This window comes from Hermetia illucens, chromosome 4 (assembly GCF_905115235.1).
Source record: "Hermetia illucens chromosome 4, iHerIll2.2.curated.20191125, whole genome shotgun sequence".
In the NCBI taxonomy this organism is placed as follows: Eukaryota; Metazoa; Arthropoda; class Insecta; order Diptera; family Stratiomyidae; genus Hermetia; species Hermetia illucens.
Window position 1 is genome coordinate 47483815 of NC_051852.1, and position 14614 is coordinate 47498428.

The 14614-nt window shown below is 42.3% G+C and overlaps 1 protein-coding gene across 1 annotated transcript in view; it reads left to right on the plus strand.

Annotated features, from left to right (window-relative positions):
• LOC119653664 (ras-associated and pleckstrin homology domains-containing protein 1) overlaps positions 1-14614 on the plus strand; it is a 474167-nt gene that overhangs the window by 99193 nt on the left and 360360 nt on the right. The window contains exon 3 of the mRNA XM_038058496.1: positions 11589-11653. The gene's annotated coding sequence lies outside the window, so the exon portion shown is untranslated. The remainder of the gene's footprint in view (positions 1-11588; positions 11654-14614) is intronic.

A 14614-nucleotide genomic window follows, 5' to 3' on the forward strand; every position in this document is an offset into this window, starting at 1 on the left:
AGAGAGATGCTGAGGCGTGCTGACAGATTGAGCTGTTTTGCACATTACGTTCGGGTTTTCATTTTCGCCCGTCGCACCCAGAGAAAACAACGGCGATATGGTTACGTTTGGAAAGAACGTAATGCTTTCGCAAGCTCGGAAATTAGAACCACTTATTCTAATTTCAGGGCGCCACATGTAAATAAATCGTTTGTTCTAATTTCCAACCTTTTCTCATTACTGCGAGTTCTAATTTTCGAACGACTACTATATAACAACCAGCATTGGAGCAATGAAATGAAATTTCTTCTCTTCTTTGGGATTACATTTCGTACTTCCTCAACAAATCTGTTAAGCGTTGAAGAAGAATTTAAGGCCACTGGAATCCGAATTTGCTACCAGATCGTGCAGTTTTGCGACTGTAGAGGATACAGCGAATTATAGGATACGTACGCAGAGGCAACTATAAGGCTTTTCCTCTAATCATTAACGTCAGCTAGATCCTGGGAACAGAATACAGAATTTGGTGCCAGGACCCACACTTCTCTCGAGGATCACTCATCGTAGAAGCTCCTTGCTCCCCCTTCTGATCCCGCGCCGCAGATTTTGTTTGAACGAGATGTAAAAGCAATCCTGCAAGTCTGCTAGCCTTACTGCCAATAGAACAAAGAGGTTTTTGAATGTTTCAAGTTAATTTGAGTAATCTTGTTTGTAGACGTAGGTGTAGCCTGTGCTGAAAAAAAATCTTCTAGCTTCTAGCTCTTCTTCTGATCTTTCCAAAATCTCTACCACAACTTGATTGATTTAAATCGGGGTGGATTCAAAGTCTATGACTTCCTAGCTCTTAGATACTTCAGGAGACTCCCATTTATAATAGAAAGTGTTAGGCATTAATAAATAAAAACTGAAATTCCGCATACTACATCTCTGTACCAATAATATAAGAGGAATTATTGCCAAGCTTTCCATGGTTGCAGTGTGTACTAGCTGCCGTATCATATGCATCTTCCAGCACATATACGAGTATATAACTGCCTCCCAATGTTCCGCCAGTATCTTAGTTTAATAAAGCTCCATGCCCAAATAAAACATTAATACCGCACACTTCCCGTTGCCAAATTAAATTCATGACTTTCAAATACTAATTAAATTCTGTGCAAAATAATTGCATTCTCGCCTTCATTCCGCACGAATGAGGGCGGATTCTAATTGAGAAATTTATTGGCGTTCACCCATTGTGTTTGTCGGTATTTGGAAAGAAAATTGATTGGATTTGATAATCTTACTCTGAAAGGAGATTCTAATTGTCAACGGCACGAAAGTTTTAATTTGCTTTTGGATTCAGTTCACGTTGTCCATGGCAATCAGCCTAGTTGAGTAATTCATATATCAACATATTAATCACTGTATGTAAATGGGAATAGGCGATTGTAAGTTAATTTATTGGGACCGAAGGTTCAGGTCTACTAGAATCCCTTTACTGGAAGGGCATCTTTTGTCTTATATTAACCCCACTCATATTCTTCAAAGGTAGATCTATTTACAATCTGCTGGGATGGTATTCGGATCTAGTATCTATACCTTGATCCAATCCAATTCCAATGCGGGATAATCCCACAATCCATCATACATTAACCTCTCACGGCCTAGGCATCACAAGAGTCCGTAACAAATCCATAATGTGTTTTCATTTTGAACTTTCCGCCTTTCAACCGAAAATCACATGAAGGGAAAATATTATATCTCTGAGGCATGCCGGCCGAAACAGCATTACGCCGAAAAACTTATGCAAATCAGCGGAGGCTTAAGCTAATGTACTTCTCATCCCAACACTGAAGGATCCTTTTGAAACAAGAAAGGTTAACTACCAGAACTCCAACTTATGGGCGCATTTCCAATGCGTTTTTTCTCCCCATTACATGTGTCTATATGCGTGATCTAATAGAGTTCATCCACCCAAATCATGTTCATGGCAATCGTGGTGCGAAATTCACCCCACAGAATGGTGATAATTCCTTACCGAGATCTGGAAATGCGACTAAAGTTTGAATGGCTGTTGTTTTGAATTTAAGGAAAGTTTCATAGATTTGTGTGGATTGGAGTACAAAACGGGTTGCCAATATCTTTTTCTTGTTTATTAGATAAATTTATCAGATACTAGGTAAATTCGAAAATAGGCTCCAATCTAGCCTATTCAGACCATTCAAGCTAGTCTGAAATTTGTGGAACGGCGAAACTTTAACAATTTCAGAGAATATGAACAAGATACCCCACACATAGCCTTCCTTAAGTTGACTTAGATGGATTTAAACTTTGGACCAAAACTTTAAGCAGTGCATAATCCAACAGTGTTAACACTTTTCAAACTTAAATTCCCACCACTCCGAACAGTAGCAATGCAAAATCGTTGGAAGGATTTTATGCAAATTTTCATCTTCCTGCACGTCAAACGAAGCATAGCTGTCGTTTTAGCTTCTGCCTCAATTTAACCGGCGTACCCCATTGTAGGCTTGCATTATATGTATGTAAATACACATTTTACGTATATGCTTACGACAGCTGAAACCTAGTAAATACCAAAAATGCTCCAACATATTTCACAGTCTCGCACTAGAATTACGGCAATCGCACGACAGCGAAAACGTGAGCATTATTATTCTACGAGGGTGGCTTAATTTAATGCAAAGCTCTTTGTAGCGTTTATATTTTTAATTGAATGAATTTTCACTGAAATTCGCAAATACATTGTGGCAACATGAAATGGTCTTTAATCGAGAGCGATGGAGATTTACACTAGTTGAATCCAGCCTGCAAAAGCGTAGAAACTGAACGGAAAAGTGAGCGAAACTAAGGGGACAAATGACTGAATAAATGAATTAAATTCGCGCTTTGTGTTGCTATTTGTTCCATGGCGTTAGGAGATTAGAATTGTAATTCAAAGGCATTTCATTAATGAGGCATTAAGTTGGGCTCTGTCCTTTTGAGGCTTCGTGAAAAGTTAGCAAGCGACAGAAACTCACAGCCACCATTAGAGATTTGTACTGAAATTGCTGCTTTGTCAAAATGTTGTTCATTCTAGTGAAATATGCCATCTGAGAAAACTTTTGTCAGGGGTAGGGTAAAATAAATGATTTTTCATGTCTGTAATTTGGAAAGGGGAAACCACCATGAACCAATGAAGATAACCCAATGAGAAACATATTTTAATTGTTTGCTTTTCATTCCGCCATTCATCCTTAATGGATGTTATAAAAGTTAGTTTATAGATATGTTTTCTTATTGTCGGATTTCATTTCAGGACGGACAATTGATTGAAGACTTTCCGCTAATCGAACCGGTCCACCCTTTGTCACAAAATTTGATGGGGATATTTGAATATCCACCTCAGGGAATAACACTGGATTTAAGAGGATTCCTACACATGCAAATACATATTTTTTTTCTTCGACGTTTTCCAAACAGGTATCAATTCTAACATTGACTATAAAGTGCCATTTGCACACTTAAATCAGAAACTGCACAGCCAGAAAATCTGAAAAAAAAATCATGATTCCCTAGATTACAACTAAGTAGACTTCACAATTGCCTCTATTCCGATATCTACTCAAATAAAGCTAATAATAATAGGCGCATGTGACTGTGCAGTGAATTACATAGCAGTACCGCTATCTCAGCGACACAATTCCGATCATCGTTAGGAAGCATGTTCGGCTTGAGGTCATCGCGGAAACTGATGGCCAAGAGTTTATTGGGGCAGACGCGACGGCATCAATACGCCGCATCGTAGGCAATAGTTTCAGTACTCCCCGAAACAGTTTTTTTTTGCCGTTGCGCTGAAGTCACCGCTGAGGGACGAATTCCAAAGGGCGTGAATAGAATTTCTGAAAATGGATCCCTTGCATAAATCAGATATCCTCAGGCTCTATGCACCTCCAGCAACTCCGAGAATTCTATCTCAAATCAGTCATGAGGTTGCATCTCAACTGGGGCCTGATATGCCGTTACTGCAATTACAATCTCTTGTACACTGTGGAGCAGTCACGGCAGTCAGATTGCACGGTGAAAAGATTCATTTTCGAGTCATCGGTTCAAGTGACCGAATAGATCCGCTATGGAAAATTTGTCTAGAGTGTTGATGTGACTCATTGCTAGGCTGTCTAAAATCAGTGCTGGCAATGCAATCAGGCGTATGAAGAATACAGTGCAAAAGGCTTGCCGGAACTAATCCATTGCCAATAAGGCACCCGTAGTTGAAATTCCGAATACTCTAAAGCAGAAACCCTCCTCGTATGCAGTCGGTGACGACGGTATGATGAAAATCACTCCAGTCGTGTTCAGAATACGACGTATGCGAGGAACCAGCGGAGATTTTTCAGATCATTCAATGAATCCCAACACCCACTATGGGGATTACCTAACTTATCCTGAAGAATGATACGGTGCAGGACCCCGCAGACACATGACCCATTACTTGCTTACCAACCCTCTACAAATTCATAGGATCCATTATTAGTGGAAACGTCAATGCGCACCTCGGGACCATTATTATTCTGTCCGAGGAACAGAAGGAGTGCCAAGTTGTATCAAGGGGTTGCAAAGATCAACGCATTATCGATGCGATAGTTGTATGACAGGCAATCTCTTTGGTGGCTATATCGATTATGCCAAGGCACCTGAATAATCGATGTCCTATATCTGCACCGTAATCCCGAACTAATAAAGTTTTTGCCGATTGTCAAGAAAGAGTGACATACAACTTTATCAGCGCATTCATCTGAGGGTACCAACACCCCAGAACCCATCCGTATACAGAGGGGTATCTTCCAGAGAAATTCGTTGAGTTCTCAATGCTTTGATATGGCGCTGAAATCCCTTTCATGGTTTTTGGGTGATGCTAGAGGACATGGTTTCGCAATAAAATATGGTTTACGTGCAAACTTCGAACTGACTCATTTGATTTTGGGACCGACGAGTTCTGACCGATCGCCATGTAACGCAGGAGTAAACCATTCTGTATGTGTTTTCGATGTTACGGGGTGTTCTGGATGGGTTCGTCCATTAACCGAACCTAAATGCTTAACTGTGCTGTGCTGTGCTGCTTGTATCCGGATAGTTGAGTGCTTAGAGCACAAGGCTGTCATACGGAAAGACGCGCTTCAAATCTCACTGGTGGCAGTGGAATTTGTATCGTGATTTGACTTCGGATACCAGTCGACTCAGCTTTGAATGAGTACCTGGGCCAAATCAAGGTAATAATCTCGGGCGAGCGCAATGCTGACCACATTGCATGCTACCAGTGTACTGTAATGAACCGCTACGGTCTTGAATGAAGTGCTCTAACACACTTCAAGGCTCTGATCCAATATGGATTGTTGCACCAACGTTTATTATTATTTCCGAGCTATCACAATCTCGGCAGATACCGGATTTTACCTAATATTAGCACTAAATGCCAAGCATTTAGGCTCGGACGATCCACTGGCACTGATGGTGGTGGCCGGTGGTAGGTCAATGGGTGAATCCGTCGAGAACTCCCCGCAACATCAAGCACGTATACAAAATGGCGTACTTCTGCATGGTTTGAACCAGACTGTGCGAAAGTCCCAGAACATCAAGGGAACATCAAGGATTACCTGTAGCTGACAATATTATGGGAACTACAACCACCCGCTCGAGACGCCAAATTTCTTTGATTTCCCGAGCCAATGGCTCATAGTTCACCTTCTTCTCCACGTATTTCCACTCAATGTTGCTATTATGGGGGATAGCAACGTCAATAATATACGCGGAGCGACCCGTCTTGTCAACTAACAGTACGTCAGGCTTGTTGTGTATGGCGATCAGTTAGAACTTGCCGGTCCCAATACAAGCTGTAAGCAGAACTACTATGTACTGCTTCAGGCTCATATCGGTGAAACGGGCATGTCCCCGTGATCAGCCCATGCTTGTATGCAAGGTTTTGATGGATAACCTAACATATGCCTGGTGATGTATTGCACCGGTGCCATAACAGTACAGCCAGAAATGAGATGGTCCAACGTCTCTAACGCTGAACCACACATTCTGCACTGGTCGTTCTCCACCCGTTCTTTCATGATGAGCTTTTTATAAGTTCGGGTGTTGAGCACTCCGTCCTGAATGGCACACATGCACCCTTCCGTTTCAGTAAAGAGCGCCCCAGCACACAGCCATCTGTTCGACAAATTCACGTGTTTACCGTGCATTGCCTTCGACTTCCATTCATCGATCCGCTCTTGGTCCGACTTCACCCCACTCAGAGGATTGAAAGATCGATCCTTCAAGTTAAGTGGAGTCAGTCTATGGTCTGCCTTACAGACAGCCGCATGCAAGGAACTCGCCCGCCCTTTGCTGTAAAAATAAGCGCGCAGCGAGTCGACTTGATGATGATGTTGTGCCGTCACGTCAACCATGCCCCTATCTCGGATGTCACGAGGCAGGTTCATCCGCTTCACGGTATACTTTGGATAATGCATTCGGAATTTGGACATAGTTGTCCATATCCGCCGCTGGACGTTTTCCTCATCGGTCTTCGTCCACAGCAATATACCGAATGCAGAAGCCAGTGAAGGTATAGCGAGTACATTCAACGCGCTTATTTTATTCTTCCCCGAGAGCGATTTTAGCACCAGCTTCACACATCGCAGGAATTCGGGCAGCAGAGCATCCTTCACATCACCAACTCGAGCAGAATTGCTAGGTACTTTTAGAAGTCTGTCTCGATCATAGCTTCGATGTGGAGGTCACCAATGCTATGGCCGGCCTATGGTGGATGGCTTGGATTTGACACTTGTCTAATCTAAACTCCATTAAAATATCACGGCTGTACATGTCTTCTATTCGCAACAGACTTCTAAGATGGTTGTCAGTACCACCATACAACTTAATGTCATCTAAGTACATATTTTATTTTATTGCAAAACCATGCTCTCTAGCATCATTCAGTAGCCATGAAAGGGGGTTCAGGGCCATGCAAAACAAAAGGGTGCTGAAAGAATCCTCCTGGAAGATGCCCCCCATATATAGATAGGCTCTGAGGTTTTGGTACCCTCAGATAAAGGCACTAATAAGGTGGTGTGCCACCCTTCCATGACTGTCGCCAAAAACTTTATTAGTTTCGGACCACCAATGCGATACAGATGTAGGATATCGATTAGCCAGGTATGCGGAACGCTGTCAAAAGCCCTGGCATAATCGATACAGCAACTAAAGAGGTTTCTCTGGCCTCTACCTTTCTTGACCCATTAACATATTAGCCATCCTCTCTAGGATCTTCGAAAGACGCCTTCTCGACAAAATAGTCTTTTCTAAATGAGAACGGTATGATCCCGTTTTGGGTTGAAAGCCAAGCACACCCACAAAAATCAACAAAGTTAAGACCGCCCTAGAAGATAAAGAGCACCGGGAACCCCCATTAACTTCCCGTTTTAAGAGCACGCACTTTTCTCAGAAATCGCTACACCTATTTATATGAAATTTAATTGAAAGGTGGCAACTGTGAACATCATTATAGGTTGAATTTAGGGGGGGGGGCGGGATCCCCATATATGCAAAAGGCGGGTATAAATTTTTTTTTCACTGAATATAACCTCTTGGGATATCTAATTGAAGGTCTCAGTTAATACTTTACGAATTAGGTCTTAGTTTTGAAGCCGGCTGCGAATCGGGGAAGTGTGGAGAATAAAAGGGTACTTCCTAAGATATCAAATGTCAGTACCACATCGAATTGTGTATCGGGTATTCAACGGATATAAACCATAATGTATCCAAATGTGCATACATCAAAAATCAACAAAATCTTTCATATCTGAAGCGCCGAGCTTCTGATTTCCGACTTGCTTATGGATGGAGGCGAAAATATTGATAAGACACTCCTGCGCCAGGTTGCAACAGTTTGTGTGCTTCTCACCAATTAAAGCAACCCGCACCTTGAAGTAATTATTTCGTAGCTTACACGAAAAAACAAATGATAACGGACTGCGGACTATTCAATTAGCAGGGTCACACGAAATGGTTGTTGGAAGTACCTGGTTTGCGCCGAAAGCGGTCCACAAACATACCTGGGCCTCTCCAGACGGGACCACTTTCAACCAAATTGACCACGTGTTAATCGAACGCCGCCACCTCTCAGCCTTGATAAATGTCAGAACATATAGGGGGCCAATATAGACTCGGATCACTATCTCGTTGGCATAGTGCTCCGAGCTCGAATAACAATACCACCTAGAATCCCCTCTGACAATCAGGTGAGAGTGAACACTGAAGCCATCCGCAACACAACCGTCCGCGACACCTATAAGAGGGAAATGGATGCCGCAATAACCGCAGTCAACAGAGGACCTGGAGATGAAGCATCAACAAATGATCTTGACAATCACCTGAAGAACGTTATCATGGATACGGCACAAACATACTTGGTCCCAGCCGCAAAAGGAGTCGGAACGGCTGGTTTGACGATTAATGTAAGCTAGCAACGGAACGGAAGAATGCCGCATACCGAATAATGTTGCATTCTTAAAGAACGCGGGCACGCGCAGAGACTTATCACGAACTCCGCCGAGCGGAGAAGCGACATCACAGACCGAAAAAGGAAGCCTGGGAGAACCAACAAGTCTATGAACTAGAAAAGTACAGGGAGCAACTGCACCAGGCGCGGAAGTTTTACCAACAAGTCAGCAGGATGAAGCCTTATACACCTCGATGTTCATCCTGCCGAGACAAAGAAGGAAATCTGATTTCCGACAGAATGGGCATATTAGAGCGATGGGTTGAGTACTTTGATGAGCTACTGAACAACCAGAACATCGGCGAGTTGGAGGTCCCGCCAACAGAAGACGACGGACAAATAATGCCACCACCAAGTTTAGGAGAAACAGTCCGTGCAATTCATCGGCTAAAAAAATCATAAGTCGTCAGGAGCCGATGGAATTACAGCCGAATTGGTTAAATATGGAGGCGACCAGTTACACCAAGTGGTTCATCATCTTGCGCTCAAGGTATGGGACAGCGAATCAATGCCTGACGATTGGCAACGAGGCATAATCTGTCTCATACATAAAAAGGGAGATATCACACAGTGCAGCAATTATAGAGGTATCACGTTGCTGAGTACCATCTATAAGATATTCTCCACTATCTTGCTAGGCCGGATAGCCCCATACGCCCAGAACATCATTGGCCCATACCAAAGAGGCTTCACTCCAGGCAAATCAGCAACTGATCAGATTTTCTCTCTGCGGCAAGCGATGGGAAAACTGTTGGAATATGGGCACCAGTTGCACCATCTGTTCATCGACTTTAAAGCCGCCTATGATAGCATAGTCAGGGTAAAACTGTACACGGCCATGAGAGAATTCGGTATCTCGACGAAATTAATAAGACTGACTAGGCTGACCCTGACCAATGTGCGAGGCCAGATAAAAGCAGCAATGGTCTTGAGAGTGATCCATTCGACATCAACAACGGTCTACGACAAGGGGATGCCCTATCATACGTCCTCTTTAACCTGGCCCTCGAGAAAGTGATCCGTAATGCTGAGGTAAATGCAAGAGGTACGATCCTCTTCAAGTCCACCCAACTACTGGCCTATGCTGACGATATCGACATCATGGGAAGAACCACCCGAGACGTACAAACTGCCTTCATCCAGATCGAGCAGGCGGCGCGAGATCTTGGGCTGCACATCAATGAAGGCAAGACAAAATATATGGTGGTAATATATGGTCAGCACCGAAGACGAATCAACCAACAACATCAAACCGCACTGGTCAAACACAAACACGAAGAAAAATAAGGATAGGAGAATACAACTTTGAGACCGTTGACAATTTCTCCTATCTAGGGTCGAAAATCACAACCGATAACAACTACGATGATGAACAGAGCCTATTTCAGCTTACAAAGACTGTTCCGCTCGAAACGTCTCACCATAGGGTCAAAGCTCTTACTGTACAAGACAATGATCTTGCCAGCCCTCATGTATTCCTCGGAAACTTGGGTTCTTAGCAAGAAGAATTGCGAACTCTTGGCGGCGTTCGAGAGAAGAATCCTCCGAAGAATTTTTGGCCCCCTACATGAGGATGGACGATTCCGTAGCCTATGAGCGATACCATGACCGTCCGGTTGTGGATAAAATCCGGCTCAATAGGTTACGGTGTGCGGGTCACTTAATCCGTATGGATGAGGATGATCCCACCCGGAAAGTCTATAAGGGCAATATCTATGGTAGAAAAAGAAGACGAGGCAGACCCTGCCTAAGATGGAGCGATGGCGTAGGTCAGGACGCCAGACAGCTTTTAAGGATATCGAATTGGTGGACCTCGGCGCAAAACCGGGATGTCTGGAGTTCTTTATTAAGGCAGGTCTAGACCGGATACCGGTTGTTGCGGCGTTGATGATGATCAAGGCTTTGATATACATCAGTGGGATTAAGTTATGCTTCCGACACTCTTTCCGGGCTCAATCGTGTATCGTAGTTATTGTTGCGTTTACTTCACTCAAATTTGCTTTGGAGCTCAGCGTCTCCTCGACGAAATTATGAGCTCCAATAACTACGTGGAGGGAATGTTTTAACCTCACTCTTTCATTTGGAAAACCCATCCGATGATCCAGATCTTCGGGTGTAGCGGCACATTCGGAACTAGCGGGGGACTCGCCAATCCGCAGTGATGCAACTACCGTAAAGAACTGTTACTTTAATTATTCCTGTTATCGTTCGATCCATCTCCCATGGGGCCAGTGGAATTATACCAACGTTGCCGCTATCTCCAAAACGACCCCTTTCTACCAGCTTTTCAGAAGTCCGCAGTCACATCGGCCAAATAGAGACAATGTGTCTCATTCGCTAAAGGACCCAAGGAAACAATTTCCGCGATGACACACACTGCCTCACCCGATACGGTCCTGTGTGCGCTGGAAACCCTCAGCACCCTTCGCCGCTTTACCGCGTTGTCAAGTGCTCCCGCCCACACAGGCGCCACATACGGCAGGAGGTATTTCGCATCCCTGCAGTATTGTTTTTACTGCGGTTGGTAATAAGATTCGCCTCCGTCTTTTAGCCCAGGTGCAGTGTAACCATGCTCTGATGACATGAATGGTTGCACTTCCTCGAGGTGCTTCTTAACTACCGATATCAGGTAGTCTGCAATACCAATCATACATTATGTTCCACAGCAGTGGTGCCAATGCGGAGCCTTGGAGAACACCTGATGTCACAACATATTTTTTTGGCCGTCATCCGTTTCATTCTAAAGCAGTCTCTCCTACTTGATTAACCGAGCTAAGTTACGGAGATATCCAGTTTCACCAGGGTGCCTTTAATCCACCCCGGGGTAGTCGTGTTAAAATCATTCCTGGCATCTAGCCAGATTCACGACAGATGATGATCGTAGAACGGGCCCTCCGAAACCCATACTTTCCGATAGACTAGCCGCTAGCTCAACGAATGGTGCGATAATGTAAGCTAGAGAATAAGAAATATCAAATCTTTGCAAGAATTTTGTAAATTTGAAATTCCTGTTCCTGTTTCTTCTTGTTAAAATTTTGGATACTTGAACATTTCTCTAACTAGTGTTTATTTCCTTTTATTGCAGATGATCGTGCTCCTTCCACCGCAAGCGTGATGCACATTTATTAAAATTTACTGTACAGTTAAAAGGTAAGAAAAATTATAACTATAAATTGGGGTCCTTTTTCGAAGGATCCTTTCAAATTGCAAATGTTAGTCCAAAAAATGTTTGCATAATACACGATATTAATGCAGAATATGATATCCATTATTACTATATTATTGTTATCTTGAAAAGCTTGAAAATTAGCCCAATTAAACTAAAGTGGATGAATGCGCTTTTCCGAAAGAGTCGATTTTGCCTTTTACTGTGTAAATATATTTCTCTTTTCACCCACGTTTTGAGCAACTATCATGTCCTCTCGCAAAATTTAATGGATTAATTTGGAAAACACCTCAACCTACAAAATCCCATTATAACGTTCCCCGATATTTTCATTTCATTAAAATTTATACAAAAAAAAAGTATTTATATCCGCACACATCCCATAATTTCATAAAAACGTAAACCTCTGCGCGATATCACAACCTACCTTCCCATTTTATCTCCCATAAAATTCCATTACTAATTAAATTTTATATTATTCCCAGTTTTGCACTGCCAGCAAACGTAACCTGTATCTAATGCGGCTACACAGCATTTCCCCGGAACAGTTTAAAGAGCAGAATAAATATTCAGCTCCTGGTCATTCCAATGTACTATCTGCAGCAGAATTTACGAGCTCTTTAAGGCGATATGATCTTATCAGAAGGTTATTCAGATCAGAAGGACTGCAGGAGAAGCAAGAAGGGGTGGCAATGTATTCTCGAGACAATGCAAAGACCAGAAGTCGTAAGAGAAAAGATGTCTCGATAGCACCTTAGTTGATCCCATTATCACTTAGGACGTTAGAAGTTATGACTTTAACAAATTGCAATGACCGTAAAGCTTCGAATGGAAAGGAACCTAACGAGCATTTTTTTGGGAAAATATATAAGAAGATGGACTCGTGGTCGCTCTAAGGGAACTTACGATAGTACACGATAAGAAGATAGATTCTTTGCTGTCCTAAGGGAACTTTATGGCCGCTCCGCTTTTCCTTACATTTAACCTTCTTGAAGCATTGGGAATACCATTAAGTAAAACCACCTGAAACGTTTGCCTGTGCCTTGATGAAGGGATCTTTTTTTTTTCATTAGAAGGAAAGTAGATATTGCGAAACTAAAAACGCTTTTAATTGAATTTGAAAAGAGTTCGTTCTAGGATTAAACTGTACCTGAGAACTCGCTATATCTCCTAAGTATATGTATGTACTCGTACTTCAAGTCAATCAAACGAAAACTTACTACCGCATCATTACTTCACAAGACATCTCCATTGACGGTAACTTAAGGAGGAGTGCTGCTATCTACCCTCATCACATCGCTTCAATAACCATTTTAAGCTAACTCAAATCTATTAAAACTAATTGAAAGTTTTATTGGCTTAGACCGCATGTTACTTATTAGAAAGCAGTTGGGAGGCCATACTACCATCAGCATCCAACATCTGCGAGTAGGACCATGTGTGTGGCAGATAGCTTTAATCAGAGAAAACCCAAGATTTGATTAGATCTACTTAAATTTCATTTGCATCGTTAAAACTAATCGAGATCGACGTGTGCCCTGGAAAAGTACTAAATTCCAATTTGTTTACCTCACCCACATTGTATTGTATTCAGGTGGTATCAGGTTCAACTGTGATTCGCAGTGTAAAAAGGGATTTAAGTCGGATGGGATTAGAAGCCGTGGAAGGTGTCGAAAATGACAAATTGGGATTTAAATTTTTCAAGGTGGATCGAATTTCAAAGATAAGGGGGTAAGGGAGTGTGGGATGCCGGATATTTCGTACCGAAATCGACCCTTGTAAATTTATTTATTGCTTCAATCTTACCAAAGCAATTTATTCGGTTGAATGATTTTGAGAGTTCCTGAAAATTTAAGGAAGTTTTGGGAAATGTCTATAAATTTTGTTTAGTAGCGTGTAATTATCCGTTAAGGAACTGAGATTAATACCACGCATTGGAACATATCGCATCGGCTAGAATAATGTAATAAGTAAAGCAATAAATTATGTTGGGGTTCATTAGGCCCGTGATTTATCGAATCATGGTACGTATTAGCTGTTCATTGTTGCAATTGAACTTGAACTGAGCAACTAGCAACTAACATTTAACCTAGTGTTAATGTTTCCTTCAAGTTAATAAATTCTGAATCCAATTGACCTTGGCATCAAAGGACTTCAAAAAGGCTTACTAATATAAGACGTAGTTTCGCACTTGCGTATCTCTGTGCCAGCCTTACGGATTTAGCACATATATATAGCAGTGTCTGCAATTCACACCAGCTAGAATCATCGCTGATCCTACCCATACATACGTTGGGTAATCCTGAAATCAACCCACCTATGTTATCCTTTTGCCTTTGGTTTCCCGAATATAATCCCGCTCTTGCAGTTTGTTTTATGGAATCGTGCCAACTTCCATAATATTTTTGTCTCCTCTTCTTCTTTATGAGCATCAAACAATGAAGCATTACGAGATCTAAGATCCTAAGGATCATCTAGCCTGTGGCTTTTCGCCAAACTCATTCCATGATGCACGTGATTAGTGTAGGAGTCCATAGGATCACCGAAGTTGTTTCACCATCTCTGCCATATTCTATGCACCCATTCTTTCTCTCCTGAGTTTTAAAAATTCGAACTCTTGCATAGCTAGTCTCAACCTTCTGAATTTTATACCACTTTCTTCAAAATTAAAAATCTTACACAATTGCGACTATGCTAATTTATCCATTTATCCATTGCTGTTTTGCAACAAACAAACCTTTTGCAAGGAAATATTCCATTAGCATCTCTAAACAACGAAGAATACTTAATTTAGCCAAAATGTTGCACCCAACCTGGTTCACCGACTTCCTTCGTCCGCAAGGCAATGTACAGGTTTATCGCTGAAGAGTATCCTACTACCGAATATTCGCCTCATGAAGTTGTATATGAAGTATTGGGCGGTCTCTTCCTATTCTTCAGATAGC